This window comes from Rhineura floridana, chromosome 14 (genome assembly GCF_030035675.1).
Source record: "Rhineura floridana isolate rRhiFlo1 chromosome 14, rRhiFlo1.hap2, whole genome shotgun sequence".
Lineage (NCBI taxonomy): Eukaryota > Metazoa > Chordata > Lepidosauria > Squamata > Rhineuridae > Rhineura > Rhineura floridana.
The window spans coordinates 7,012,341-7,026,201 of record NC_084493.1 but is presented as its reverse complement, the minus strand read 5'-3'; positions in this window follow the sequence as shown (position 1 = coordinate 7,026,201).

The following is a 13,861-nucleotide window of genomic DNA, read 5'->3' as shown; positions in this document are numbered from 1 at the left end:
GACCTCAGAATCTGCTGCCTGAGGTGCGCCCTCTCACCCTGTATCATGGTAGGGTAGACCCTAGAACTGAGCCTTTGGCATTCATGGAAAATGGTGCAAATCTTGTCTGAGCAGTTTGCAACTGCTCAAATTTCATTTCAAAACTAGGCCTTTACTGCTCTTTGTCCCAGGGGATAAGGAAAAGGCAAAATAGATAAGGGAGCAATAAAACCATGTAATTGCACAGGGTTAGAAAGATGAGCTCTTTTATTGGGCCGGTAAAATATATTACCATGTACTGTTGCCTGTTATTATCTTTATATTTATCTGTAATTACTTGCTTTGATGCACATCAAGAACTCTGAAATCGCTCTCTTTTAAGAAAGCAATTTAACACCCTGTCTAAAGTTGTACTGTCTAGCAGCTGCCTTCTTCACTGTTCACCCAGAGGGGACGTGCCACAAACCGCTCCCTCCTCCTCCGTGAGGAGGGAGCCCTAGCCTCTTTGCTTTCCCGCAGACAGGACTCATAGCTGTCAACAAGCCCAGTGACAGTCCCCACAGGTGGACATCCACAAGATCTTGGAGACCTGAGAAAGCTGAGAATCTGGACGACTCAGACACTCCCAGAGAGCACACAGTCACCCCACACAAAAGGAGCCTGAGTCCCGCCTCGCTCCTCAGCCATAGACTCTGCATCAGACCATCTTTTTTGGACCCACCAACACAAAGCCCCCAAAAGGATTTACATGCATCTTACCTCCTACTAATCTAAAATGTTGATTTTTCCCTCCTTTGAATATTGTATGTAACCCTGCGCTCCGGGAACCGCTGTATGTGTTTCTTACAAATCATACACCACTATGCTATTTAAATACACCAGACTTGCCAGCAACCACCACAAAGAACAGTCGGAGGACCCCTCATCTAGGAGATGTACTCTCGCTGCCAAGAACCCATGACCAGAGGCTACAGTTGGCAGAAGATGACTGGCCTGGCCCACTGGCCCACACAGGGCAAAACTGGCTCTGTTCTGCTCTCCTTTTCTCACGATGCATTCGTTGGATTTGACCTGCTACTCATCCATCCCTGAAAGTACTTGCATGCCTTATGACATTTGCTTCTCACTCTTACTTGCTAAAACTTGTTCTGCGTGCAAGCAAATTCCACGGGAGTAATACGTACTGCTTCACTACCTGTACATTAAAGTGTAATCAAACATTCTCTAATACAATGATTAAAGACGTGAAGGTAAGTTGCCAAAACTGTCCAATAGGTCTCTGTGGCCGAGTTATAGTACGATTTTAACCCAGGCTTAAGTCTAACAGTACCACTCAACACATGTTTATTCAGAATCAACTCCTGTCCAATGGAAATTATTCCCAGGTAAGTGAATTGCAGTCTGTTTATTTTGAAAACACCACAGCCAGATATTTTGGGGTGTGTGTGTGTGGGCCAATATGTGCATATTCGTCTTCATATAAGTGTAACAGTTGATAGACCATTTTATGATCAATTAAGGGAAAATCAAGAGGATTCAAGATTATGGGGACATGGGCTTGCATACACACCATACATCTAAAGCATATTGAAAGCATGTCCCCCCCAAAGAATCTTGGGAACTATAGTTTGTTAAGAATGCTTGGAACTGTAGCTCTGTGAGGGGTAAACTACAGTTCCCAGAATTCTTTGCGGGGGGGGGGAGGAATGTGCTTTAAATATTTGGTGTGTATGCTGAAAGGAATTGTAAGCATATAGCTAAAAGCCAATAAGAACTTACAACATTAGGAGAAGCAAAGCAAGCCACATAGATCATGCTTGAGCAAGAGTTTTAAATATAAAGTTGATGAACACAAGGTGTTTGGTAAGGGCAGAGTGACAAATGTCTAAATGTGGAATCTAGGGACAGAGGACGTGATATGCTATGTTAGGGGACCAAATTTGCTGATCAGGCTAGAATGACAAGACAAGAAACTGGGTGAGAGGTTATCACCAAGGAGCAGACAAAGATCTGGGCAGCCCAATTGGAAAGAGACACCAGAAGTGGGATGGAAAGGGGGGGGGAATAAAAGGTTATGGATAGATACAAGAAGTAGAAAGACAAGTAATATCTGGCATGGAGGAACTAGAGATGGGGAACAAGCTGGATTCAGTCACATTTAAAACTGCATCTATCAAATTCACATTTTCCAAAACAGTATGAGAACTGAAAGAAAAGCTACCCTTCAAAAATTCGCACTTACCTGAATCTTGCGATGTAGCCCTTCAACCAATCAATGTTTACAAAAATGCACATATTAGGGGAAAGCAGAGCTTGGAAGAGTTACTTTTTTGAACTACAACTCCCATCAGCCCCAGCCAGCATGGCCACTGGATTGGGCTGATGGGAGATGTAGTTCGAAAAAGTAACTTTTCCAAGCTCTGGTGTGCATAAAAATGATTATATTAGTGAAAATAATAGTGCATTGTACAGGGAGGGAACTCCCTGCCTATTGACATCAGGCAGGCAACTTTACTGTATTCTTTTCGGCATCTGCTTAAAACTTTTTTGTTTAGGTAAGCCTGTGCAGACACACATAGATGCTGATGTGTTTTAAGCTTTTTAGCCTGTTGCTGTTTTAATTGTTTTAACAATGTTTTCAATTACTTGTTTTAACTGTTTGACTGATCATTTTAATGATTTCGTCTAAACTTACAATTTTGCTTCTATTCAGTGGTCACGAAAAGGCTGGCCGAGCCTTTTTTAGAGAAGCAAGGTGACCCTTGAATGCGGAAGGCAAGAGGTGCCATTTCCAAAAGCTGGGGCAAACACACTGTGCACACGGGTTCAGGTATCTGCCCACGAACAACATGCCGAAATCAAAAGATTATGCTGTTGAGTGTCATGCAGTACCGAGTGCTTGCTTTTTTTTTTTTTTGAAAGACAAATATTGAGTGAGTAGCTGGGGGATTTAATGGTGCCCATTTTAATCTTGGCACGTGTTTGTTTTTAGGGTTCTTGTGACAAAAGCTGAACCAATTATAGAACACAGAGAAAAAAAGCCAACACCCCGTGCGCCTCCAGTACTTTCACACCAATGTTATTGCAAGGTTATGGGAATGGACAGCAAGAGAAAGCTCACAGCGTTGTGTGCAGGAGAAGTGGACCTCTATTGGGACACGAGTCTGTTGCCAGGTTTCTCAGAGCTTGCCTGGGTTTGGTTTCCTTTGGAACGAGGTTGCCAGAGGTTGGATTATTGGTGTTTTGGCTTACTTACAGCAGGGATGGGGAAGCTTCTAGGCCAATGGCCACATTCCTTTCTGGGCGACTTTTTGAGGTCCACATGTCAGTGGTGGGAAGGGGCAGGGGCAAAAGAGGGCAGAGCCATCAATGTCAACTTTACATTTGTACAGTAGGCTAGTTTCTGCACACTCAGTCACACAAACGGCCGGCTCCAAAGGGCGGCCAGGTGGGGCCCTGAACAAGGGACCTGCGGCCCACAGAGGCCCCTGAAGGGACTGTCGTTATGGTGGGGGAGTAGTGCTCCCCTTCCGCAGCAGGCTCCCTGCCATGGATCACAGGGAGGGAGCTGCCTGTCTGCTTGCTGGCCTGCCTGCACCCGTTCACTCACTCTCCCTCCTACCTGCCTGCTCACTCCCTCACTCACCCTCCACCCCTGCCGGCTCCCTCGCTCGCCCTCCCCTGGCCCCCTGCTCACTCACCCTCTCCCCCTGCTCTCTCACCTGCCTGCCATCCCGCCCCCTGCCCACTCACTCGCTCACCTGCCCGACGTCCCACTCCTCCGCCCACCTGGTAGGTAGGTAGGTAGGTGGGGTGTGCATGCATGCGGGTGCCAGGCCCAGGGCAGGCTGGTGCCCAAGGGCCCTGCCATGCCAGGGTCCAGCCCTAGTCACACACCCCTGTCTGTCTTCCATGTAAGCAAGCAAGAGGCACGGTGACAGTTCCAGGCCATATCCCAGCCAGGCCAAAAACACCCCAGGAGGCTGCAAAGCAGGGCTGATAATTGAGAGGTGGGGCCTAGGGAGAGTTCTGACGGCCAGATAGGAAGGCTTAAAGGGCTGCATCTGGCCCCTGGCCCCTGGCCCTGAGGTTTCCCATCCCTGATATACGGATAGAGGGGGTGAGGCTAGGTGGCGTAATGGCTTAAATACTCAACAAAAGAGCCAAAATCTATGCTCCCACATCAGAACTCCAGGGAGACAGACAGAACCACAGGCAGAATGCTGTAGTCCCCACCCCCTAAAGCCTCAAACCTCAGCCCTCTGTGAGCCCCCCCACCAACGAGTTTTTTTGCAGTTGGATTCTGCAACATGTCGTTGAGGCAATCATCGTGCATTGGTGGTGGATTCATACTGGACTGTCCACACTTTGTTCCATTTTATTAGTTGTTCTGCGATGCTTCCCCAGTGCTACAGTATTACTGCTGTCTGGAAGGATGCTCTTGTCCTGTCGCACAAGAAAAGCGGGACACAAAAGACAACCGGAATGTCTGTGGCGTAAAAAGGTAACAGGCTTTCGGCAGGAAGTGACGAGATAGGCACTGATTGGAAAGGAAACAGCATGTCTGCCCAGAAACTTTTGCAGTATTGAAAGCAGGATTGTGTACAACAGCCCTGATTTAGGCATCATGTGCACCAGTAATCAAGAAGGTACAATACAGAGGACACCTGCAGGGCCCCTGAACCTGTCACAGCCTGGCTCCAAACTAAAAATCTGTTCTCCTTTTCACACACAGATTCCTCGCCCTTTCCCCGTGGCTTCTGAGGGCCACATTCCTTTCTAAGTAACCTTCTGGGGGCCACGTGACAGTGTTGGGTGGGGCCAGAGGTAAAACTGGGGGAAGCAACAGATATAACTTCTAGTGTACCTTTTTACAGTAAAAGTCAGAGGTTTCTGCGTACACCAACCTTGCATGCATGCCTCTCTCCTCCATCCAGACAAGCAAGAAGCATTATCATCATTCAAGGACATTTTCTCATCAGGCAAAAGCATTTGAGGAGGGTCATAGCCTGGGGATGGGGCCATATAGAGAGGCCTGGAGGGCCACATTTAGGCTCTGGAGCATCAGGAGCAAGTTTTCTGTCAAGTTTTAAAGAGCCTTGATCCAGGACATTTAAAGTAATCTGTCCAACAGGTCTGACCACTTTAGCAGATGCTTCCCCAGAACCCAGCCTCAGAATCATAAAATTGTGGAGTTGGAAGGGATATTGGAGGTCATCCAGTCTAACCATCCAGGCTTAAGATAATACAACGGCCAGTTCCCAACTTTCCCTCTGTTTGTTACCCTCCTACCACTGCAAGATCCTATCAAACTACAAAATCACATTAAAACAGAGTTGGGTGAGTTTTCAACTGCTGTCACTGAATTCTGTGGAGAAAAATAATCTCTATCTCAGCAAAAGTTCAGAACAAGCAAAATTTGCTTCTTACTCCGGACACTGGGATCACTAGGAGCAGGGTTACGTTCAACCCCAGTGGGGTCTGTGATTATTTTGGGAGTAAATGCTTTTCCAATGACACTCTCCCTTCCCTTCCCTTCCCTTCTACATTGATCATTAATGATGGACATTTTGCACATTTCTGATAACAGTGGGTGGATTAGATGGATGAATTAGATTTCCCTGTAAACATTCATCATGTAAACATGCCATTTATTCATTGTGATATCCAATTTCCTGAATGAGAACAGTTTTTCCCCAAAATCATTTCACCTCTTCACTTTGAGAGTCTATATTTCAATTGTGGCCATTTTTTAAAAAAAAATATATGCATTTTGTTCTAATCTCTCTGTATGGGTTGGGTTACGGGAATCTGCAAATTCCCTTAGGCCTGGCTGATAAAACACTCCATTTGTTCTTTCCCGGGATGGTGTTTGGCAAACTTTATGGTGGAAAGGAACAGCTGGGAAAATGGGTTCACGGAAAGGTGAAGGTAATAGAGACAGGAAAAAACAAGAGGATAATGATTTTAAAAGGGATAATAGTTGTAATAACACCATTAACCTCTTGCTTCAAATTATTGAGTGTGTAGTCTTTTAAGAAAACTAATCAAAGCTTGCAGGGGATGGCAATGGAGGAGTATGAGCCAATATTCAATCCCCCCCCACCCGTTTTAAGGCATATTTTTCTGTTCTGAGGCTTGAAAAGAAATATGGTCATTGCATCCACCCTTTTTTTTTCAAATGACCTTTTGCTTTCAAGTAAGAACTCTTCCCTTTTGAGAGCAAGAACCAATTCCGTTATGATGGCTGATCAAGAAGGCTGTTGTGTGGGTTTTTGACATGTTTTTTCTGCTTTTGCCACGGATGCAGTGTGAAAGAGAGGTTTCCTTAAAAGAGGGTCGGGAGCCTTAGACCAGGGGGCTAAAGTCGGCCCTCCAGGCCTCTCTAGCTGGCCCTTGGCACTCTTCCCAGGCCACACACCCCGCTGGCCCTGCTTTGCATGTCGAGTGTTTTCGTCTGGCTGAAATGCGTCCTTGAACTCTGATAATGTCTCTTGTTTGGCTGGATGGGGGAAAGAGAGGGGTGGGTGGGAGTGCATGTAGAAACTAGCCTAGTGTAGAAAGGTAAAATTTACATTAATCGCTCTGTCCACTTTTGCCTTTGGCCCTGCTCACCACTGGCAAATGGTCCTTGGAATTATGCCCGGAAAGGAATGTTGTGCTCAGGCTGGAAAAGGTCCCCCACCCCTCTCTTAAAAATAACATTTAAAAATCCCCACATAGCTCAAAGTGGTCATTTTTTTAAAAACAAAAGAACAGAACAAGATGCAAATCATGCCAGGCAAACTTTTCCTTCCAAACCGCATCTCAGCTGCCACCAGGTGGATTATGTGTGTTAACGCCTCATGTACATAATTGGTTTTCTGTCTTAAAAAAACAGCCCTCACATGGGAGACATAGACCATGGTCACACCATAATTTATTCCACTATATTATTCCACTTTAAACAGTCATAGCTTCCCCCAAAGGCTGCTTTCAGAATGCACTTTATTTTGTTATTCTGACTATTTCTTATCTGGTGACTTGTGCATTATATTTGATTTTTTGCACAATGTAAAAGCTAGTTCCGGAAACGTAGTGGAATCTAGTGGAAGTTTAGCACTAATTTTCGTGATAAATAAGGCCAGAAAGAATCCGTTTGCAAGCCTGGGAACCCCGGAGATCAAAGGAGCTTTGCATTAGCTGCAGCTGGTCATGTGGCAGATATCCTGGCATGCAATGCGTTCCCAATCTTTAGGGTCTCATCCAATTTTTTTTGCCTGACAAAAATTGTACCGATATTCCAGCGTAGGTGTGAGTAGCAGCATTCCCTTCCTCCTTTTCTCACACGCAGCCCTGTGTCCAGACACTAACTCAAGCAGCGAATTCTGGGTGAACTACAGTGCACATATGTGTAATGGGTAAGGGGTGAAAACAAGGCAGTGTTCATTACAGCAGGGTGAAAGACAGTCGCGCGAAATGCTGGTATATCGGCCAATAAAGCCATGGTTCTCTAATGCAACAGGTACTGCAGTGTGAAAGGAATTTTAGAAATCAGGACAGAAGTGCTACAATTTTAATCCTAATGCAATAAGCCTCCTAGAGAGTGCAGGCTGTGAAGGGTGTGGAGAGTTGCTAGGAGACTCCTATTCTCCTCACTGACTGTTCAGCCACTTTGGGAGAAGCAATTACAGTTTAAATTGGAATAATAGCGGAATAAATGGTGTGAATGGTGTGAATGTGGCCAGAACTGGGCCCCTAGTCTTTCTCCTTAGCTGAAACAAACTCCTCAAGATGCCATCTTGAGAGTGTAGGCCAGCCCTACTGTTAGTCAGAGTGACGTGGACACCCCAGGCAGCAGGTGCTGGGAGTGGCACTGAAGTGATGGAGAATAGAACTGTGTGTCCCAGATGCCCAGAGCAAAGACCCCTAATCCAGCCTGCTGCCTTCTGGTGCACAGTTCCATCGCTACTATTGCTGTACCTCTGTGAGGGGAACTGGGGTCTCCTAACAACTCTCAGCACTAGGATTGCCAGGCTCATGAGACCAATCCTATATCTTTAGGAGAAGAGAAAGTCAGCCAAGTGCAGGTGTTCTTGCAACACTGTAATGGGAAAACACTGTGGTTTTTCCCATTATAGTGTTGCAAGAACACCTGCACTTGGCTGACTTTCTCTTTTCCTAAAGATACAGGATCGGTCTCAGGCCCTGAGCCTGGCAACCCTACTCAGCACCCTTCACAAGCTCCAGTTCCCAGGATTCTTTTGGGGAAACTATGACTGTTTAAATGTAGTGCTTTAGTATGATGCAAATGGAGCCATAAGAACATAAGAAAATCCCTGCTGGATCAGGCCAAAGGCCCATCAAATCCAACATCCTGTTGTCACACTGGCCAACCAGATGGCTGTGGGAAGCCCGCAACCAGGACCTGCATGCAGGGACCTCTGAAAACTGCAGCTCTGTGACGGGAAGAGGCGACTCCTAACCACTCTCAGCACCCTTCACAAACTACAGTTCTCAGGATTCTTTGGGGGAAACCATGACGGTTTAACATGGTATGACACTATGTTAAATGTATATAATGCAGATGGGGCCTATATGGAGGAGCAATCCTTCGTGGAGAAGCATTTGGGAGTAGAGGAGTGGATTTTTCAGGGCTTTCAATGTATAGTGCAGGTGGGGCCTTTAAAGCGCCACATACTTTCACAAACATGACAACTAAATCACCATCACCACCATATTATTTCAAAGTGTAATAATGAAAAGATTAGAAAGAATGGCTGTTGTCTTCTCTGCGGAGCGGAAACTTCTGGTTAAATAATTGCAATTTGGAATGTATTTGGTCAATTGCTACCCTCCATTTGAACACCTCTAACAGAAAGTGTTAGTAGGGGTGGGATGGAGAAAGGAAAGAGATTCCTAGAAATCGCCACACATTATGAGTTTCCCTGTGCATTAATTCTATAGAATGATCCTCTTCTCTCTTTCTCTGTTTTTGAATGCTGCTTATCTCCATTTTCATGCTCAGTAGTTTGCAAAAACTGTGGTGGCTCTTGCTTGGCAATCAAACCATTAAATCATCTTAAATACCATGTTCTAATGACAATTTGATGCCACCAGCTGCGTTATGGCAGATTTAAAAACAAGAATAAAATGGCTTCATTTCCCCCCCCTCTCCCCGAAGATATAGCTGTGTGAATTTTAAACTTACTAACTGGCTCGCACAGCTGTTAGAATCTGAGCACACACTTCAGTCTCTCTGCCTTGCATTCATCAAGTGCTAAGTTATGGCTGCCCAGACCGTGGTAGGAGAAAGATGTTGACTTGCGGCTTTGGAGAGGACAACAGCTGATGTTGCCCAGATTTGACACAATTTTATTTATTTATCATATGCATTTTATTACATTTCCACCTGAGCTATTTCTTGTCACCCTAGGGATGGAAGGGTCTGTCAGCATTGGTTCTCTCAGCGTCTCATTTTTCCAGTCTTAAATTAATTTCTCCATGTTTCTGCAGCAGTTTGTGATTTTTTTTTGGAAAAAAATCTGTATGAAAATTCTTCAGCACTTTAGTGCAAATTTCTCCTAATAAACACATTTTTGTACATAGTTTTGACTGCATTGTATTTTACTCTGTATTTTATTGTATTTTATCGAATTTCAATATGTACGTCGCCTAGAGTGGCTTCGGCCAGATAGGCGACACAAAAATTAAATTTTACTTTACTTTTACTTTACTTACTAATGTACACATTTTTGCAAGCAATTTCTCCTAACAGAATGCATGTTATTTTTACTAATATATTCACATTCATGCACATATGCACTTTAGTAGGTACTGCGTGATTGAAGGACTGGATCACAAAATGCTGCTGAGTGCAAATGTCAAAGGATGGCTCTGTTTCAGTTCGCATTTTGTTCTGAAAATTGCAAATTTGATAAATTTGGCTTTAAATGAGCTCTGAATCAAATTTCTCCCTCATCGCTACCTCCCCACAGCAGCTTCCAACAAAATATATAACATTGTAACGAGAAATGGATGGCAAGCAGTATAAAGTGTTGTGGGCATTCAAACGGAATTCAGACAGCACTTTACTTCATTTTCCTGACATTTCCTTATAAGGAAGAATGGCCCTGACATTTCTCAGGAATAAATGGGAAAAGCCTAAAATGTACTGCCTTCAAGTCGATTCCAACTTATGGCCACCCTATGGGGTTTTCATGGTAAACGGTATTCAGAAGTGGTTTTACCACTGCCTTCCTCTGAGGCTGAGAGGCAGTGACTGGCCCAAGGTCACCCAGTGAGCTTCACGGCTGTGTGGGGATTCGAACCCTGGACTCCCAGGTCGTAGTCCAACACATTAACCACTACACCACACTGGCTCTCTGAGTGAACGGTAAAGCCTGAATCCCACTTAATCAATGCTTATCTCATATAAAGGAAATAGTAATGCTTAAAGCAGCTTGCTTTGAGGGATTAGTATAAAGGGGAAGTGGGTAAACTGCACCGAGGACCAGTGTGTTCTTGAAAAGCAGAAGTGGTTAAGGGAAAGATTTTCTGAGAAGCGTGTACTCAGAACCAGAGTCATCAGGATATACGGAAAACATGTTCATGCCTTGTGACTTGTATCCACTCGATGTGTGAAGGCTCCACCTAAGTGTATAACATTGCTTCCATATATAGCAATCTTTATGCTTGACTGCTATGCCTATATAACTGTGTGTCACTATGCCTCAGGCAGAGAGTCTTCCCCTTTTTGCATTCAGGTAACTGGCAGTGGGCTCTCTCTCCTGATGGCCATCGGTACGTTCTTTTTATTTCAATGAACATCTGTCCAATCGACAGTTTCTCCTAAATTCTGGGTGGAGAGTTTTCCTTTGACACTTACCTGTTAATTTTTGCATTTCATGTGCTCTTTCAAAATATGTAAAAACCAGTTCTGGTGCAATCAAGTGGAAGTTTAGCATTCATTTCTGTGGATGGTTTATTTTTATGTATGCCTCGTAGAAATGCTAACGATTAAGTGGTACAGATATGCCTTAATTAAAGAAAAATAAAGTCCCTCTTGTTATTATTGTATGCACTTAACTGGCAACAGCTGCCTGGGGTTTCAGAAGAGAGTCTTTCCTAGCCCATTATGGAGAAGTGGAGATTCAGGAGCTTGTGTATGCAAAGCAAGTGCTATATGACTGAATTGCATCCTCTATATAAAATATTAGGCAGGATATTAGGGTGACTTCAGGTTCTGGAGTAGGGGCTCAGACAAAATGCCCGTGGTGCGGCCTCCTTCCCTGATGTCCCCCTCCATTTTTTTTGGGGGGGATAGTTTTTCATTTGACAAAAATATGTAATAATATAAAGTAATGCACAAGGACATGCTAAACATAGCCTAGATCCTATTACATATATGGATCTATATTGGCCTGTATGTTGTCATTCCAACACATAATAAATAATTACTGTTGTTCCATAAATCTGTCTGTTTGCCCATTTCTCCATCTCCTAAAACTGGTAGGATAATAAATAGTCTGGAGAAATAGGAAATCTCAAGTGGTCCCTTTGGCTAATGCCTCATTCCAGGCTGGAACCCTGAGACTTCACAGTAAGAAAGGTTCATTCTAGGAGTTCAAGACTTTGGTCAACTTCCCATGGCACAGAGCCTGGCTGTAAGGTGCTCAAAAACAGCAGCAAAGGATGTTGCTTCAGCAACAGTCTTGAGAGCCAGCTATGCTTTTTAAGAGGCCTGTAGCCAAGGGATTATCTCTTGGAAGGAGGGACCGACTGTTAAGCCACTCTGGGAATAGTGCCACTGTGAGGGGAATAGGGGTCCCCTAACAGTTCTTAGTACCCTTCACAAACTACGCTTCCCAGGATTCTGTAGGGAAGCCATGATTTAAAGTGGAACAATAGTGGAATAAATGTATGGTGTGAATGTGGTCACAATCAGATAGTAGCTACTCCTTGGGGAGTGTGTGCGTGTGCGTGCGACACTGGAGACTGCGCAAGGGCTGTAGCTCAGTGGTAGAGCATCTGCCTTGAATGCAGACAGTCTCTTGTTCAGTACCCTGAATCTCCAGGCAGGGCTGGGAATGTCCCCCACCTGAAACTCTTGATAGCTGCTGCCAGTCAGTGCAGACAAAACTGATCTAAATGGACCAGTGGTCTGATTTGGTGTAAACCGGCTTCTTACATTTATTAGGAGAAGGGCCGTAGCTCAGCGGCAGAGCATCTGCATTGCAAGCGGAAGGTCCCAGGTTCAATCCCCAGCATCTCCAGGTGGGGCTGGGAGAGACTCCTGCCTGAAACCCTGGAGAACCGCTGCCAGTCAGTGTAGACAGTACTGAGTTAGGTGGACCAATGGTCTGACTCAGTATAAGGCAGCTTCCTGAGTTCCTGTCCTTGCCCTTGCAAAAGAATGAAATCCTACGATTTGCCACCAAAGGGATTAATGAAAATTGGAGGCTTTTTGCTCTTCTTCTCTTTAAATGGCCCAATTGCTCCACTCTCTTTCCTCTCCCACATTTTAATCAACTCCCCAGTCCGTTAGGAAGACGAGGTGAGCGTTACTGTTCCATTAAATAAAATAATAACGTCTCTGCTTTTATTTTTAATAGGGTATGACCCCACATTTCCCATGCATGTGCGGCCCCGCTGACACACAATCTTACTGAAAGCAATTTTGGCACGGCGGCATTCTTAGCGTCTGATGGCACATTACACACCATCCGTCTTTTCCGTGTGCTCTGTGCTGATGGGTCCCTCTTCACTCCTAAATGAACTAGATCAGTAGGATACTCTAAAACGATTGAACTCAAAAGGGGAGCAAATCATCCCTTTCCACAACTAGGACTGGTGATTCTCTGAAGCTCAACATGGCTCGTGACCGCATACCGGACGAGTTGAAGGGAGGCTTGCCACCTTTTCTTCCTGGCCTTGCTCCTGTGCTGTTAACAGCAGTCTGGTGCACAGCAACAAGGAACACAGGCCTTTCCCTCATCCCTTTATCTCCACACCAAGCAACGCTTGGTTTGCCAGCGATAGTCGGCAGCTTCCACACTCCAATACTTTGGGATGTCCCAATTGGAAAGGCAAATTAGGCAAATTGATGGAGGTTAAGGCTGTCAATGGTTGCTAATATATCATCATCATCACCATAGCAATGTTCTACCTACACTGTCAGAGGAAGTTTGCCTTTGAATACCAGTTGCTGGGAACCACCAGTGGGGAGAGGTCCTGCTTGCAGGTTTCCCATTGGGACATCTGGTTGACCACTGTGAGAACAGGATGCTGGACTAGATGGGCCCACTTTGGCCTGATCCAGCAGGGATCTTCTTCTTAACTTCCTGGGATGTTCCCAGGGCTCCATCCTCAGCTGTGTGAATGCCTTGGAGGGAGACAGCTGCCAGCTGCACCTCTGGAGGAGATGCGCAGAAGCAGCTTAGCAATCCTTCGGGCCTCATCAAGGCTTAGGTTGCGTGATATCCCTTGCACTCCACAGGGTACAAATAAGGGCCAAACTAGTTGCGACACCAGACAAACCAATGGAAGGAGGGGGCCTTTTGAATTTTAAGTAGCTGCTGTGGGGGGGGGTGCAATCAGGATTGGGACCATGCTGCATGGGGAGGGGGTTAACCTGCCTTGGGATCCGGACAAAAATGGCTCCCATTGAGCTGCTTTTTGGCTTGGAAGGAACGCTCCTGTTGGCTAGAATGGATCCCTCTGGGTTTGTTTGTTTGTTTCGCTTCTGTCAAAAGAGCATCTGGAGGGATCTAATCACGTCGTTTCCCTTCCACAGTAAATAGCAGCGTGGAGTGATGGTGGTGATGTGATTTTCATCAAGACCATGGCAGGGATATAGGACCCTCCCCTTCCCCCAAAATAATCCTCCCCACATGCTGTGATT